General features: G+C 37.4%; 1 long non-coding RNA gene across 2 annotated transcripts in view; it reads right to left on the bottom strand.

Annotated features, from left to right (window-relative positions):
• Positions 1-5117: 5117 nt before the first annotated feature.
• The window catches only part of LOC141520066 (uncharacterized), a 57534-nt gene continuing 47848 nt past the window's right edge, over positions 5118-14803 (bottom strand). Inside the window, exons 2-4 of one of the 2 annotated variants that reach the window (XR_012477532.1) lie at positions 12190-12244; positions 6589-6710; positions 5118-5602 (exon numbers count right to left, since the gene is read on the bottom strand). This is a non-coding gene — a long non-coding RNA (uncharacterized LOC141520066). The remainder of the gene's footprint in view (positions 5603-6588; positions 6711-12189; positions 12245-14803) is intronic. The other variant, XR_012477533.1, reaches the window with a different exon arrangement.

Raw genomic sequence — 14803 nt, 5'->3', positions numbered from 1 at the left:
ATTCTAGAATTCCATATTACTTTCCTCTCCAGCTTCCCTCATCTTTAGAAGACTGTAAGCTCCTCAAGAGCAGGGACTATCTTACTTGCTTTTATTTGAATTTTTGGCTCCTGGTCCAGGGCTTGGCAAATACTAAAGACAAATAAATGCTCCCTCCCTCTCCTCTCTCTGTTTCTCTGTCTCTCTGTCTCACTCTGTCTATCTCTGTCTTTCTGTCTCTCTTTCTGTCTCTCTTTCTGTCTGTCTTTCTTCTCTCTCTGTCTTTCTCTGTCTCTGTCTCTCTCTCCCTCTCCCTCTCCCTCTTGGAATAGGGACCTGGAATTTGTTCTGGAGCTTTTAAAATGGGTAAGAGTCAAGAAGCAGAAAATGTCTAGTTATGTTTGAGGGTTGGTCACAACTAGCTTGATTGTAGCTGAATACATACACTGCAAAATGGAAGAAAAGTTTAAAGAAAGGAAGGCAAGATGATGAAGCACCTTGAATGATAGACTTCATCCATCCCAAATCAATGTCTGCCTTATTAAAAGCTGAAACAGGCATAAAGTTATGAGCAGATACTGGCTCTTACCCAGAAGTCTAGATAACTTTGAACCTGACTATTGACTCCTTTGGAGTTCTCAGCTCCAAAGCCTGGCATGAATTAATCCATCTTTTCAGAAAAACATATTAATAAAGTCACTGAATTGTGCATAGGTTTTGACCCAGAAGTACTTGTACTAATCACTTATCTTAACCAGGTCAAAATCAGAGGAGAGTGTCCCATAGACATACAGATTTTTGCTATTTTGCAAAAATATTTAGAACTCTACTTTTTATAGCAGTAAAAATCTAGAAAGAAAATATGTGCCCATCAACTAGGGAATGGTTAAACAAACTCTGGTATATCCAAATGTGGTGGAATATTATCAAATCATTAAAAATGACAAACATGAAGAATTCAGAAAAATATAGAAAGATTTGCACAAAATGATGCAGAGTCAAGTAAGAGAAAGCAGGAAAAGAATTTATACAATGACTACTGTGACATAAAAGACTTTAGAACACAGCAAACAATATGGAGACCAGTTGTGATTTATGCCTCTTATCTCTCATCAAAGATGTAGTGAATTACAGGTACAAAATGAGGCATGGTCTTAGGCTGATTTATTTTTCTTAGCTATGTTTATTTATTGCAAGGGAGGATTTTATAAGAAAGGGGATAAGAAGTTATGGGGAAACAAGTGTTACAAAAAATATACATATAAAGAGCATCAATAAAACAACTAAAAATAAAGTAGGTCTGGGACATCTATGAGATGGTAAGAATTGGGGTTTTTCTGATATCTTTTATATGAATTTGAACCTGTGCTGCTCCACACCTTAAAGGAATGAAAATGTTTATTAACTGGCAAGAGAGATAGAGACAGAGACAGACACAGACAAACTGACAGAGACAGAGAAAGAAGAGAGTCAGAGAAACAAATAGAAAGAGAAATAGAAATAAGAGAGATAATCACATATGTGACAGACAGAAAGAAGAGTCGAACAGAGAAAGAGAAACAGGAAAAAAAGAGAGATAATTACAGGCATAAGCATTTAAGAATATTTTACAGGATCATCAGTGTTTCCTGAACCTTGCTCTGAGGATGAACCAAATTCAGCTTGAGTTTCACAAACTTCACAATGTGATCAATGGATTAGAAATGGCTTCCCTAGTTGACTTTAGATTGTAAGGTCCCTAGAGAGTTGGGGAAGACTGGGCTTGCTGCTTACACTAAACCCCCTAGAGGGGTGCACAGTAGGTGCTGAATGAAGGTAAAAATGATTTTCAGGATCCCAGACATTATGATGGATATCATGGGAAGGAATTGAAGAAATAGAAAGTATTCATTGCCTTGCAGAACACACAATTGAAAGCAGAGGATGGTTCTCTGTTTTTGCCAGATGTAGGAAAATGCTATATGTTTTTTTTTTCCTGTGGGTTCCTGATCCTCAGTAAGAAAAAAAAAGAAAGAAAGAAAAAAGAAATTAATTTAGGGCCACACATAAGGAAAAAGCAACTTAATTTAGTATTTTTTAACAGAGAGAAATATGCAACATTCCACTAATCCACTTTTAAAATTAAGAACAGGAATAGAGACTGTAATGAAAATACATGCTCTGGTTCCTGTAAAAGGATGAAAACAGAGCTGGGAGGAGTAGAGAGGAAGAAATAAAGAGGGGAGGCAGAATGGATACCAAATCACCCAGAAACACACAGATCTGAAGAACAAAAAAGTGAAATTCAGAAGAGGATTCAGTGAGAGATCAGTCTTCATGGAATATGATCTTCATATTGTGTTCTTTTAGAATAGTGTTACTAAAGAGTAGTCAGACTATGTTGTATTTTTGCAACTATAGAAAAATGGGAAGAGGATTTCTTGTTATTTGTCTTGACTATATGAAATTAAACTGAGGATCATAACTAGCCAGAGATTTCCCAGGCTAAGCTTATATGCTATGACCTAACCCATGCCTGGTATCTAGCAAAGCAAATACTAATTAGCAAATTAATGAGTTAGTTAGATTAATGAGTTATGAAGGATAATCATGTTTTGATTTTTTTAAAAATTTGCTGCCTGAATTTAAGAAATTGGTAGTCATTAGCAAATACTAACATGCATGAATTTTACAAGTATGTTTGGATGTCACCATTGTGAAGTGTAGCATAATGAAGAAAATAATGAATTGGTCAGAGGTGGCTAGGTTGTGCAGTGGATAGAATAATGGCTCTGAAGTCAGAAAAGGCTCATTTTTCTGAGTTCAAATTTAGCCTCAGATACTTCCTAGCTATGTGTCCCTAGCCTAGTCATTAAACCTGTCTGCTTCCTTATCTGTAAAAAAAATCAGCTGAAGAAGGAAATGGCACAGCAGTCCAATATCTTTGCCAAGAAAATCTCAAATGGGGTCACAAAGAGACACAACTGAAATCACTGAACAACCACAGAGGATCTAATTTTGAATCCTGGCTCTGCCAATTTTCTGCCTAGGTTACTTTGAACAAGTCACAAAATCTTTAGGTCTCGATTTTCTCATCTATATGTTCTACCTAGAGCCTCTTTTATATAGGAACCCTTCTGGACACCTGCCAGATTCAGGTCATGCTATGGGTGCATCAGGTACATAAATACTGAACTCCAACTTGCTAGCCCCCCTTGATATATTTACTTTTACTAAAGCAAGCAGACAAGACACATTGGTTCAAGGTAAAAGGCTTGTGGTCAAGCAGCAAATCAAAGTAATTGATAAGAAAAGATTCCTCTCTCTCCCTTCCCCCACCCCAATGTGCACCCTCAGGACTCACCCTCCCAAAGATCCCTGAGATGGTCAACATTCAGAGAACACACAAAATAAACAAGAACAAATATGAGCACACAAGGAAAATTCATAAAGGGCATGCATATAACAAACATAGCCAGGGGAAATACATGAAGGGCAAACATGTGACAAACATGTACAATAGGGAAATCCACAGTGAAGTTCATGCAATAAGAATATATAGTCTGCTCTGCTGATCCACTAAAAGACACATGTGTGACACATGTACACCCAAGGAATCCATGAAGGGCATACATGTACTTGTAGTTAAGGGAAATCCATGCAAGATATATCCATGATCAGGAAAGCAGAGAGGCCAGTGGCTTTTGTCCCTCTTCTCCATCCCAGTCTTAATTACCCAAATCTACCAGAAATAAAATTGCTGACTTTGATCCTTTGTTCTAACCAACACAAACCTCATGGGTCTCCCTATTTGTAAAATGGGTTGTGTCAGGGGAGGTGGGGGGGCTAAATTAAATTAGAAATGTCAAACACACAGCCCAGTTGAGATATAGCCTGCACCATCCTCAAAGAACCAGATCAAAATGCAATTTTAAAATAAAATTTTAAAAATATAGCAGAACATAGATGATGTTGATATGTAGTTTTCCAAGTCAATATGTATCTCTCCCCAACCCTGCTCCATACCGAGATCCCTATGTACAATTTAATGGTCTTTATTTCTATTTGAGTTTGACTTCCTGGCCTGTTGTCCTCTAGTCATTTCAGATGTGTCTGACTCTTTGTGATTTTATTTGAGGTTTTCTTGGCAAAGATTCTGGATGGGTTTGCCATTTTCTTCTCCATTTGATTTTACAGATGAGGAAAGTGAGGCACGTAGGGTGAAATAATTTGCTCAGCTAGTAAGTATCTGAGGCCACATTTGAGGATAAGCCTTCTAGACTCCAAGCCAGGAGCACCATTGATCCACTGTCCCCTGAGCTGTCCCATCACTGGTTTAGATGACCTCTAAATTTCCTTCCAACCTTAAACCTATGATCATAAATTTATTTATTAAGTGCTTTAAGATTTACAAACCAATATGCATGTTTTATTTCATCTGTTCTTCCCTACAACTTTTTCTTATTATCCCCACTTTCCAATTAAAGAACTCGAGGTTAATTCAGTTAGTAACTGTTGCCCAGGGACATATAATGTTTGTCTTTCATTCTCAAAGAAGACCACAACATCAGAGAGGTGATGCCATGACAAGCAAATGAATTGGATTTAAGTGAGGGAGTGCTGTGCTAAATCACCTGCCTCACTTCCTCCTCTAGAGCCATCTAGGTCCAGTGGCCAGACAGGAATCAAGATGACTGGAGAAGGCTCTGGCTGCCAGGCAATCAGGGTTAAAGTAACTTGCCCAAGGTCACACAGCTAGTAAGCTGGATTCAAACTCCTGTCCTCCTGATTCCAAGGTCAGTGTTCTATCCACTGCTTCATCTACCTGCCCCTAGCTAGCAGGTGATTGAGGTGTGATTTCAGGTCTTCTTCACTCCAAGCCCTCTACTCTATCCACTTTGCCATTCAACTACCTGCTATGATTAATTAACTTTCTGAATCTTATCCATTCCCCCATCACTGAAGGCAAACCTTTTTGGTAACAGGACAACTTTCCACTCTTAAAAATTATTGAGGACTCCCCAGTACTTGCAAAGAGATTTTTTTCTATTTAATTTTTAAGTATTTTATTTATTTATTTTATTTATTTATTTTGTTTAAGTATTTTATTATTTCATTTATCTTATTTATTTATTTATTTATTTATTTTATTTAAGTATTTTATTTATTTTCCCAACTACCTGCAGTTTTCAACAATCATTTTTACAAGGTTTTGAGTTTTACATTTTTCTCCCTCCTTCCTTTCCCTTCTCCTTTCCCCCCAATACAAAGCAAACCAATATAGACTATACATATATAACCATTCTAAGCAGATCCATATTACTCATGTTGTGAAAAAAAAATTAAAATGGAAAAAATATTAGAGAGAAAAAAAACCTTAAAGCATGACAACTTTTAAAAATTAAAGATAGTAAGCTTTGGTCTGCATTTAAAATCCATAGTTCCTTCTCTGATATGGATGGTATTTTCCATCCCGTCTTTTGGAATTGTCTTTATTATACTGCTGAAATGAAAAGTCCGTCATAGTTGATCATCACCCCATGTTGCTGTTAGTGTGTCCATTGTTCTTCTGATTCTGTTTATTTCATTCAGCATCGGTTCATGCAAGTCTTTCCAGGCTATTCTGAAGTCCCTTCATGAGTTCCTATAGAACAATAATGTTCCATTACATTCATATAGCTCAACTTCTTCAGCCATTCCCCAATTGATGGGCGTCCCCTCAATTTCCAAGTCTTTGCCACCACAAAAAAGAAGTACTATAAATATTTTTGTACATGTGGGTTTTTTATCCTTTTTTTGTGATCTCTTTGGGATATATAAAGAGATTTTTAATGTGAATTACAGCTATTGATTTTTACAGTGTTTTGTGAAAATAGTCTTGATCTTGTGGTCTAAATCCTTCCAGGGATCCCTGAACCATATTGTGAGAACACACTACTTCATGATTTTACAAAATACTTTATGTATATATTTTCTCATTCAATTATCATAACCAGTTGATATAAATATTATTTTCCCTGTTTTATAGATGAGGAAACTAAGGCTCAGAAAGATTAGTGTCTAGAGTCACATAGCTAAGTGTCTGCTGCAGGATTCAAACCCAGTACTGCTTAACACCAAACTTTTCCCACCACTTACCAGGCTGCCTCTGCCTCTTATGACTAGATAGTAAGCTACTTGGGGCCAGATATGGAAACCACATGTGGGAAAGTAATCATAGATTTTTAGACAAGCATTCATGTAAATGGAAAAGTGATGATAAACAAGTTGCTAGCAGGAAAGGAGGGAAACTTGGATGGCTTTGTATAAATTCCTAGGGAGGCCAGTGGGGAGAATGCCAAACCAAACTGTTTGTCCAGTATCTGAACCTTTGCATTTAAATCCTATTTTGAAACACACATCTGAACAATTCCATTTCAGCAGACTGAACTCCCCAGGCGAACCTATGGGCTGTCAGATCATCTTCCCAAGAAAACCTAGAGCCTCCTGGGTTTTTCCCTGTTTTATGGCATCAGGTCCTGCTTGGCCCACCTTTCATTCCCTCAGAGAACTCCAGAGAACCTACTTAGACTGGATCAGAGAAAGTAACTTGGGCTCGTTTTCCGTTGGAGGAGAAGAGACAATATTTACCTCGAATTTTAAAATTCCACATTCTGGGATTTTTCACTTCAGCCAGTAAATAGAGAGTGAGATAAATTGTGAAGAGACGTTTTTATGTTTCCATCTTTCTCATGGGGTCTAGAACAGGGAACCTGAACAGAGTACACACACAAAATAGATAATTATTGTATGGATTTTTTTTCCTGTTTAACTCTATGAGGAGTTCAAATCCTGCCTCATACTGACTTGGTGACCTTGATCAATTCATGTCATTTGTCAGTGCCCTTAAGCACTTGAAGAATAAATACAGCAATCCCTTCCATATTATACTTTCTTCATTATAGCTTTGATATATTGTCAGTTGACATGAGAAATTAAATAGGAATTTTGCGGAAGTTGCAAGTGACATGCTAAGATTAGTGGATGACACACAAAAAAACTTAGAAACTCAGAAATGCATAAAATATGTATATATAGTCCTGAATAATATCAGCATATTTTAACTTCTAATACCATAATATTTCAGATTTCTTTTCTGATACAAAGCGAGAGTCAAAAAATGTACATGGATTTTCCAGATGATGGGATACTTCAAACTTGAACCCCCCCCCCCCCCAATTCCACAATGATATGGAAGGGATAACTATAGCTGTTGATCAGCTTTGATTGAGGATGCATCAGGAATTCCTTAACCCAATGAAGTCACAGGTCAGTTCTATGTTTACCATATTAAACCAGGCCACATTTCTTAGGTTTAAATTAACATGACTGGTTGGCAATTGATTTTTCCTGGAAGACTAATTGGTCTTTAACCTTGATACTTAATTCAATTCAAGACTTGTTTAGAATGCAAGTTCCATGAGAGCAGAGTTTTTGTGTTTGTGTCTCCAGTGCCCAGGCCATTATAAGAATAGCTAATTTGTTACTGAGTCATGTGTGACTCTTCATGACCCCATTTAGGGAGTTCTTGACAAAGATACTGCAGGAGTTTGCCATATCTTTCTTCAGCTCATTTTCCAGATGAAGAAACTGAAGCAGTCAGAGGTTAAATGACTTGCCCAGAGTCACACAGTCAAATCTGGTCCAGATCTGAACTCAGGAAGATGTCTTCCTTAGATCCTGATCCCTGATCAGGCACTCTTTCTACTTCACTACCTAGCTGCCATAAAATAGCCAGGACTTGAAGGTTTACAAAGTGCTTTACAAACATTATCTCATTAAATTCTAACAATAATTCTGTAAAGGTAGGTGCTATTGTTAATCCCATTGGAAACTGAGGGGCAGAGAAAATTAGGTGATTTCTCAAGAGTCACACAGCCAGTAAGTTCTGAGACTGGATTTAAACTCAGATCCTCTTGACTCTGGGTCCATTGCTTTATCTACTGTTTCACTTGGCTACCATTTATTATTCTTATTGACTAATTGATTTAGTAAGGGCTTACAATAAGAGGAAAGAGGTATTTGGAGGATAATATTCTTAGAAGATAACTTTTTGAAGAACTGTATTGTATTCAAATATATGAATACACTTTTTTTTCAACTGATACCAGAGAGATTTTATATTCTCATCTATAGTAGTTTGTGAAGACAGTCGGGTGGTACAGGCTTGGCCTGGAGTCAGGAAGACCCATTTTGTGAGTTCAAATTCAGCTTCAGATATTTACTAGCTGTGTGATCTTGAGCAAGTCACTTAATCCTGTTGATCTCAGTTTCCCCTCTTCGAAATAAATTGGAGAAGGAGATGGCAAATCAATCTAATATCTGAAGTAAGAAAATCCCTAATGAGTTGAATGTGACTGAAAACAATTGTACAACAAATACTGTTTTATATATATTTTTATCATTTAATTTATATGGTTATAATATATACAAAAGCAATAAATAAATGATAGATAAAATCAAAATAATAGACCAAATTATCATTATTCATTTTCTCTAGTAAGCTTTTATTACTTTGTGTGAATGTGTATGTGTGATAAGAAATGGAAGAAAATGGAGGAAAAAAACTAAATTTGATGCCACAGAATCTGAGTTCTAATCTATTTTCTACGGTGTAATCTGGGATAAATCACTTCATCTGTCTGGATGGGTCTTCATTTTCCTCATCTGGAAACTGAATGCATTTGGACTAGATGATCTTATGTATCCCTTTTAGCTCTAAATGGAGTTTATGAGGTTAGCTAATTGTTACTTTGGAAATAAGAGAAGCCTAATCCCCAAGGGTTGTGAGGTTTGGGCATTGGACCAGGAAGAGGATGGGAAAGAGGAAATATCACAACAACATAGTGGGGGGAAAGAAAAGAGAGATTACTTAATGAGTAATTTTCTAAGGGAAAGAAGTTCAATTGTTCAGTGTTGGGATAGAACAATAGGGTTGGGTGGTGGGATAGAGGAAAGAGCTTCAGGTCTGAATTATACTCACTTCTTACTGATCCATTAACTATGAATAACCTTTATATCTAAATGAGAGAAGTGGCTAGGTGCACAGTGACTAGAGCACTGACTCTAGTGTCAGGAGGACCTGAGTTCAAATATGGCCTCAGATACTTACTAGTTGAGTGACCCTGGGTAAGTCACTTAACCACAATTATCTCAAAAATAAGAAAGAGAAAAGAAATATCTAAATAAGATCATTATACACCCAGGTAGAGATTTATCTTGGCAAAAGTCAGCAGGTTTGTTCTGATGAGAAGCTGATGAGAAGTTTAGCAATGCTTACCACACCCAGCCCTGTATTAAGTCCTGAGTAGGGGAGAGAAGGAAAAGGTAGAATCTGCCTTCAAGGAGCTTTGGGGAAATATGACCCATCCAACAAACAGACTACAGAGAGAATAATACAATTTAGCAAAGAGTCAAAGGCTAGAGTGAATGTCACTGGAGGCCGAAGTGTGTTGTATGTGATCTGTAAAGAGGATGGAATGGGTGACTATACCCATATGGCAAAATGTGGAGATAGAGCATACAATGACACAAGTCTTCTATGGAAAATCAGAAGGCCCAGATTCATATTCTGACATTATTCCTTATTACCTGTATGAATTTAGATAAGTCCCTTCACTTCTGTAGACCTCTATGTTCCCAAGTGAACTGTTTCCCTTGATGGTACCTTGCTAGTAGGGCAGGGAGGGAATGGGGAGGGGAGACAGACTGCTATTCTCAAGCTCCCCCTCAATGTTAGTGATTTCCCTTTAAGATTACCACCAATTTATCCCTCCATCATAATTCTAGGAACCGCCTGGAGCTTTCCCCTCCATTTTCCACTGTATTTCTCTTTGCTTCTTTATTTTTTTTTTATTTACTATTCAACAAAAACTATTGGGAAAACTGGAAAACAGTTTGGCAGAAATTAGGTTTGTTCCAACATATATAATGAGATAAATTCTTAGTTGTAAAAGGTCACATCATAGATAAATTAGAGGAACAAGAAAGAAAATGTTTTTGTGACTTGGAATGGGGAAGAGTTCATATTTAAACAAGGGTAAGACAGGATCAAAGAGAGTAAAATGAACAATTTAGATTATTTTTTTCTTTTTCATGGATCAAAGAGGATAAAATGGACATTTTTTTCCTTTTTTAACAAACAAAAATCAATATAATTAAGATTTACAAGGAAAGCAGTTAACTGAGGAAAATCTCTGCAGCATTTTCTCTGATAAAGGTTTTATTTCTAGGATATATAAGAACTGATTTGTATTTATAGGAAAAATAACCATTCCCTAACTAATAGTTTAAGGATATGAACATATGATTCTCAATTAAAACTCTCAATAGTTATATGAAAAAAGTTTCCAAATCACTTGTTATTAGAAAGGTAAAAATTAAAGCAACTCTAAGTTTTCATCTTATATGTAACATATTAACAAAACTTACAAAAAACAAAAATAACAAAGATTGGAGGAATTTCAGGAAAACACACTGCATTAGTATACTGTTAGTAGGTTTGGGAAGTGACCCAGTCATTTTGGAAAAGGAGTTGGAACTATACCCCCAAAACTCATTAAACTGGACATACTCTTTAATCCAATTATACTGATACTAGACCCATACCCAAAAGAGATCAAAGAAAAAGGAAAAGGACCTAGAATTTAGAAAAAAGATTATAGAATCTCCTTTTGTTGTAGCAAAGAAATGGGCACTAAAGAGGTATGTTTCAGGGGGAAGATGGCTGAACAAATTACTGTATGTGAATGTAATATAATACTATTGTTCTATGAGAAAGATGAAAGGGAGATTCAGAGCTTCAGAGAAACTAGGGAAGAGTTGCTTAAAGTGATTTGGAGTTAATGTAGAGGCAAGTGAATATGGTGTCCCAAAAGTCTTAGTGCAGTTTTAAGATTTTTTTTATAGGTAAAACACTACTAAGACTTCTTAGTCTTTATATATTAGTATACTACAATTACACAATTAGTATAATACAGTATTATAAAAGTGAACAAATTCAAAAGAATTAAGAACTCTCATCAGTCACAATTCTACAATACTGACAATGAAACTCTCCCCTCACCATCAGATTAGTGATAGACTATGCAGAGATAATGAGAATGACATTTTTGGACATAGTCAATGTGAGAATTTGTTTTGCTTGACTTTGTAAGTTTGTTTCAAAGGTTTTCATTTTCTTTTCTGAGGGAGAGAAAGATGGGAGGGAAGGAAAAGTGTTATTTAATAAAAAAAGAATATTCAGAAAAAAGATATTAAATGACAGTTTTTAAAAAAAGAACCAAAGGGATTAAGTAGGGAGATAGTACAATCTACTGGAAAAAGTATTGTATTAAGAGTCAGGAGACTTGGATTCTAGTCAATCTACCTAGATTCTTTAGCTACTGTCCCCTACCTTGCTCCATGACCTTGGGCAAATGTGACTTCATCTCATTTGGTCCATAAAAATCTATGATTTTAGTAGATCTCTAAGGTCCTCTTCCAACTCCATCTTTCTGTTGGTCTTAAAATGCCCCTAATCTCCCCTATATAACAAACAATTTTTCTCCATCATGAGATATCTTTGTGAATACAATGCTCTAACACATTAACCCTTTCAGCTTCAAGTTATCTGCTTTTGTGATGAGGCTGCCAGACACATTCACTCAAGTCATTATTCAATATGTTGAACAACAGAGGAAGAGACACTTTATCCAGAGTTCTCTATTAGAAACCTCCCTCCACTGTAGACACACATTCTTTGGGTCTAGACATTCATCCATTCTGAATATACCAGACTGCTCTAACATCTAGTTTAGATCTCTTTCTTAGTCACAAGAATAATAACATGAAGGCCTTTGTCAAAATGCTTCATTGAATAGCTAGCTATTCAGTCAAAAATAAAAAGAAAGCAAATCAAACATGGAGCAGAGAAACAATATTATATTCTGCTACTTAATATTTATATGGCATTGACCAATCACTTTACTTCTTTAGACTCATTTCCTACTTTAAAAAAAATTAGGGATTTCAATACCTAAGGTATTATAGAATTGTGACTTCTAATTCTAAATGTAAGGTCCTATGTCTTTTATGAACTATTCTTGATGAAGCCATGCTGCTTCCTAGCAATCACTGTTTTTCTAAGGGTTCACAAAATATCCTTTTAATAGAACATTCTAGAATTTTTCTAAGAATCATAGATAAACTCACTATTGGATTGTTGAATAATCTATTCTCTTCCATCTTCAAAAAAACTTAGGAAAACCTAGGTAAAAACAAAACAAAGCAAAAACCCCCAGATTAGAATTATGTCTAAATGTTTATCCCGGATCTAACATTCTATGAAAAGGAACAAATGAATGGACAAAAAGAAGGGCCATTCAGGTTTCTGGATGAATGCCCAGACATTGGGACCACCTTCCCAGAACCATGCTGGTGGAAGTCAGGGAATTCTTTGTCCCATAATCCCAGGCCACTTCTTCCAACTCTTAGACAGGCCTCCTCATAAATAAAACCAAGCAGAACTGGAGTGCAGGATTGGACAAAATGACCCTTAGGTGCTTTTAGGGGAACACAAGGGTCCTCTCTAGCTCTGCCATTATTCTGGGTTTGTAAAAAAGAAGTGCCCTAACCTTTCCTGCAAACACACACACACACACAGACACACAGACACACACACACACACACACACACACACACACACACACAAATATACACATATACACTCAGACACACAAAACTCCCTCAAAACTTGTTAAATGCTCTGCACTGAACTTTTACTATGAACTGCAATTTAGAGCCAATGCTAGTGTTGTTCTGGCAAAGTGCTGGTCCCTGTTAGAAAATAAGTATCTCATAAACAGACAAAGAGAGTGAGTGATGGAGAGTGGGAAGAAAAGAGGGAAGATAGAGAGAAAGGAGAGACAGATAGACATAGACAGAAAGAGAGAGACAAAGGGGGAGAGACAGTCAGAGAGAAAGAGAAAACAAAGAGAAAGGTAGACAGGAATAGAAAAAGAGACAGGGGAGGGGGAGGGAAAGAAGAAAAGGACATAGAGGAGAAAGGAGGAAGAGAGAGAGAGAGGAGAGGAACAAGGACAGAAACACAGAGACAAAGGAGGAGAGAGAAAGGAGAGAGAGAAAACAAGAGAGGAGGTAGAGACAAACAAAAACAGAGACACAAAGATGGAAACCGAGAGCAGAGAGAGAAAAATAAGAGACAGAAATCAGAGACAGATGGGGAGGGAGGGAGGGAGGATGGGAGGGAGAGGGAGAGGGAGAGGGAGAGGGGGAGAGGAAGAGAGAGAGAGAGAGAGAGAGAGAGAGAGAGAGAGAGAGAGAGAACAAATAGAATTGAGGCTATTCTATTAGGCTTGTCCTGGGTGACCTTGTGAAAGAGTGGAAATCTGTCTTTAGAGGCAGCCTCACCTCCCTTTCAGTCTCCCTCTCCTTTTGGCAGCAACCCTTGTCTAACCTCTCAATCCCTAATGGTTTCTTTCCGAACCCATTCTCAAAGGACCTCACTGTCAATTAAAATGTTGGCTAAAATAGAGTTTAAGTTCTTCTGTTGCATTTCCAGAGTGCCTGCCTGTAGAATAGAAGTCCTTCAAGACCCTGAAGACTCAATTTCCAATAATACAATTGTAAAAGGAAAGATCTTTTTGAGAAATGAGGGCCTTTTCTCCTGTCCCATAGAGGCAACCCTTCCAACCTCAGTCTGGACCCCAGCTCCTAAACTACCTAACTCCTTGATAATCTGGATTGCCAATTCTTGATCTTTCCTGGCCTCTCTCAAGTAGTGGCACCCTGAGGGACACCAACTTTGGAACTGGGGGTAAGTCATTTTTCCTACAACTTGGCAAAAAGGCTGACTGCCACAGTAATTTTCATTCTTTAAATAAACACAGGGCTGGGCATGTCATAATTATGCTCTGTGGATGGAAACTTTCTATGGGCAGGCAGACTTTCCAGGCCTTTGTCTACTTGTATGCTGTTGGGTGGGAATGGGGAACAGTTTTGAGGAGGCAGCAGGAAGGGTACAGCTTAAGGGTGGGGAGCAAAACCCTGACCTACTAAAGGGATGCATACTTCCCTTAGGTTTGGGCCTGTGGTCCCTTCTCTCCACAATGACAGAAGAGTCTCCCATTCCCCTGAAGGCCTCTTTCTCTAGTCTTCCTGTAGCTCCAACTAGGGTTTCCTAGGTCTGGGGGCTTTGCGAATTATGGGCATTATTACCACCAAGAGATAGAAAACTGGTAAAGAAGATAGAAACAAAAAGTGATGTTGCTTTCTGGGAGGAGCATAGGTGATGCCTTTTTCTATGAGTCCTAAATTGCCCAGTCTGTGAGCATGATGCCAGATGAGGCCTCCATAAGCTCATTCAGTACCAGTGACCCAATCTATAATTATACCTGGGTGTGGTCCAGCAAGAAAATTTCATCACGAGGCAGCCACGGTGTAGTGGCTAGAGCATCTCAGGCCTTGGATCACAATCCTGACTCAGACACTGACCCTGGGAAAATCACTTAACCTCTCTGAAAGTCCACAGGATTCACAAAATATATTAGCTCTTCTCATTAGTATCTGGTGATGATGTGGAAAAATCAGTGTTTGGTACAAATATGAATGGGTCCAAATCCCATAATCCCATTGTTGGTCCCTTATCTCTCTATATCTATCTGTGTCTTTTCTCATCTGAAGTATGGGGATAATACGTGTGGAACTTACTCCACTTAGTGGCTGGGAAAGTTCAAGATATATGAAGTATTTCATAAACTCTGAATGATCATATTATTAACTTCTTGACCCTAAAGACTATACTGAC

This window comes from Macrotis lagotis, chromosome 4 (genome assembly GCF_037893015.1).
Source record: "Macrotis lagotis isolate mMagLag1 chromosome 4, bilby.v1.9.chrom.fasta, whole genome shotgun sequence".
NCBI lineage: Eukaryota > Metazoa > Chordata > Mammalia > Peramelemorphia > Peramelidae > Macrotis > Macrotis lagotis.
The sequence above is the reverse complement of the archived record's forward strand: the minus strand, read 5'-3'. Positions and strand labels throughout refer to the sequence as shown.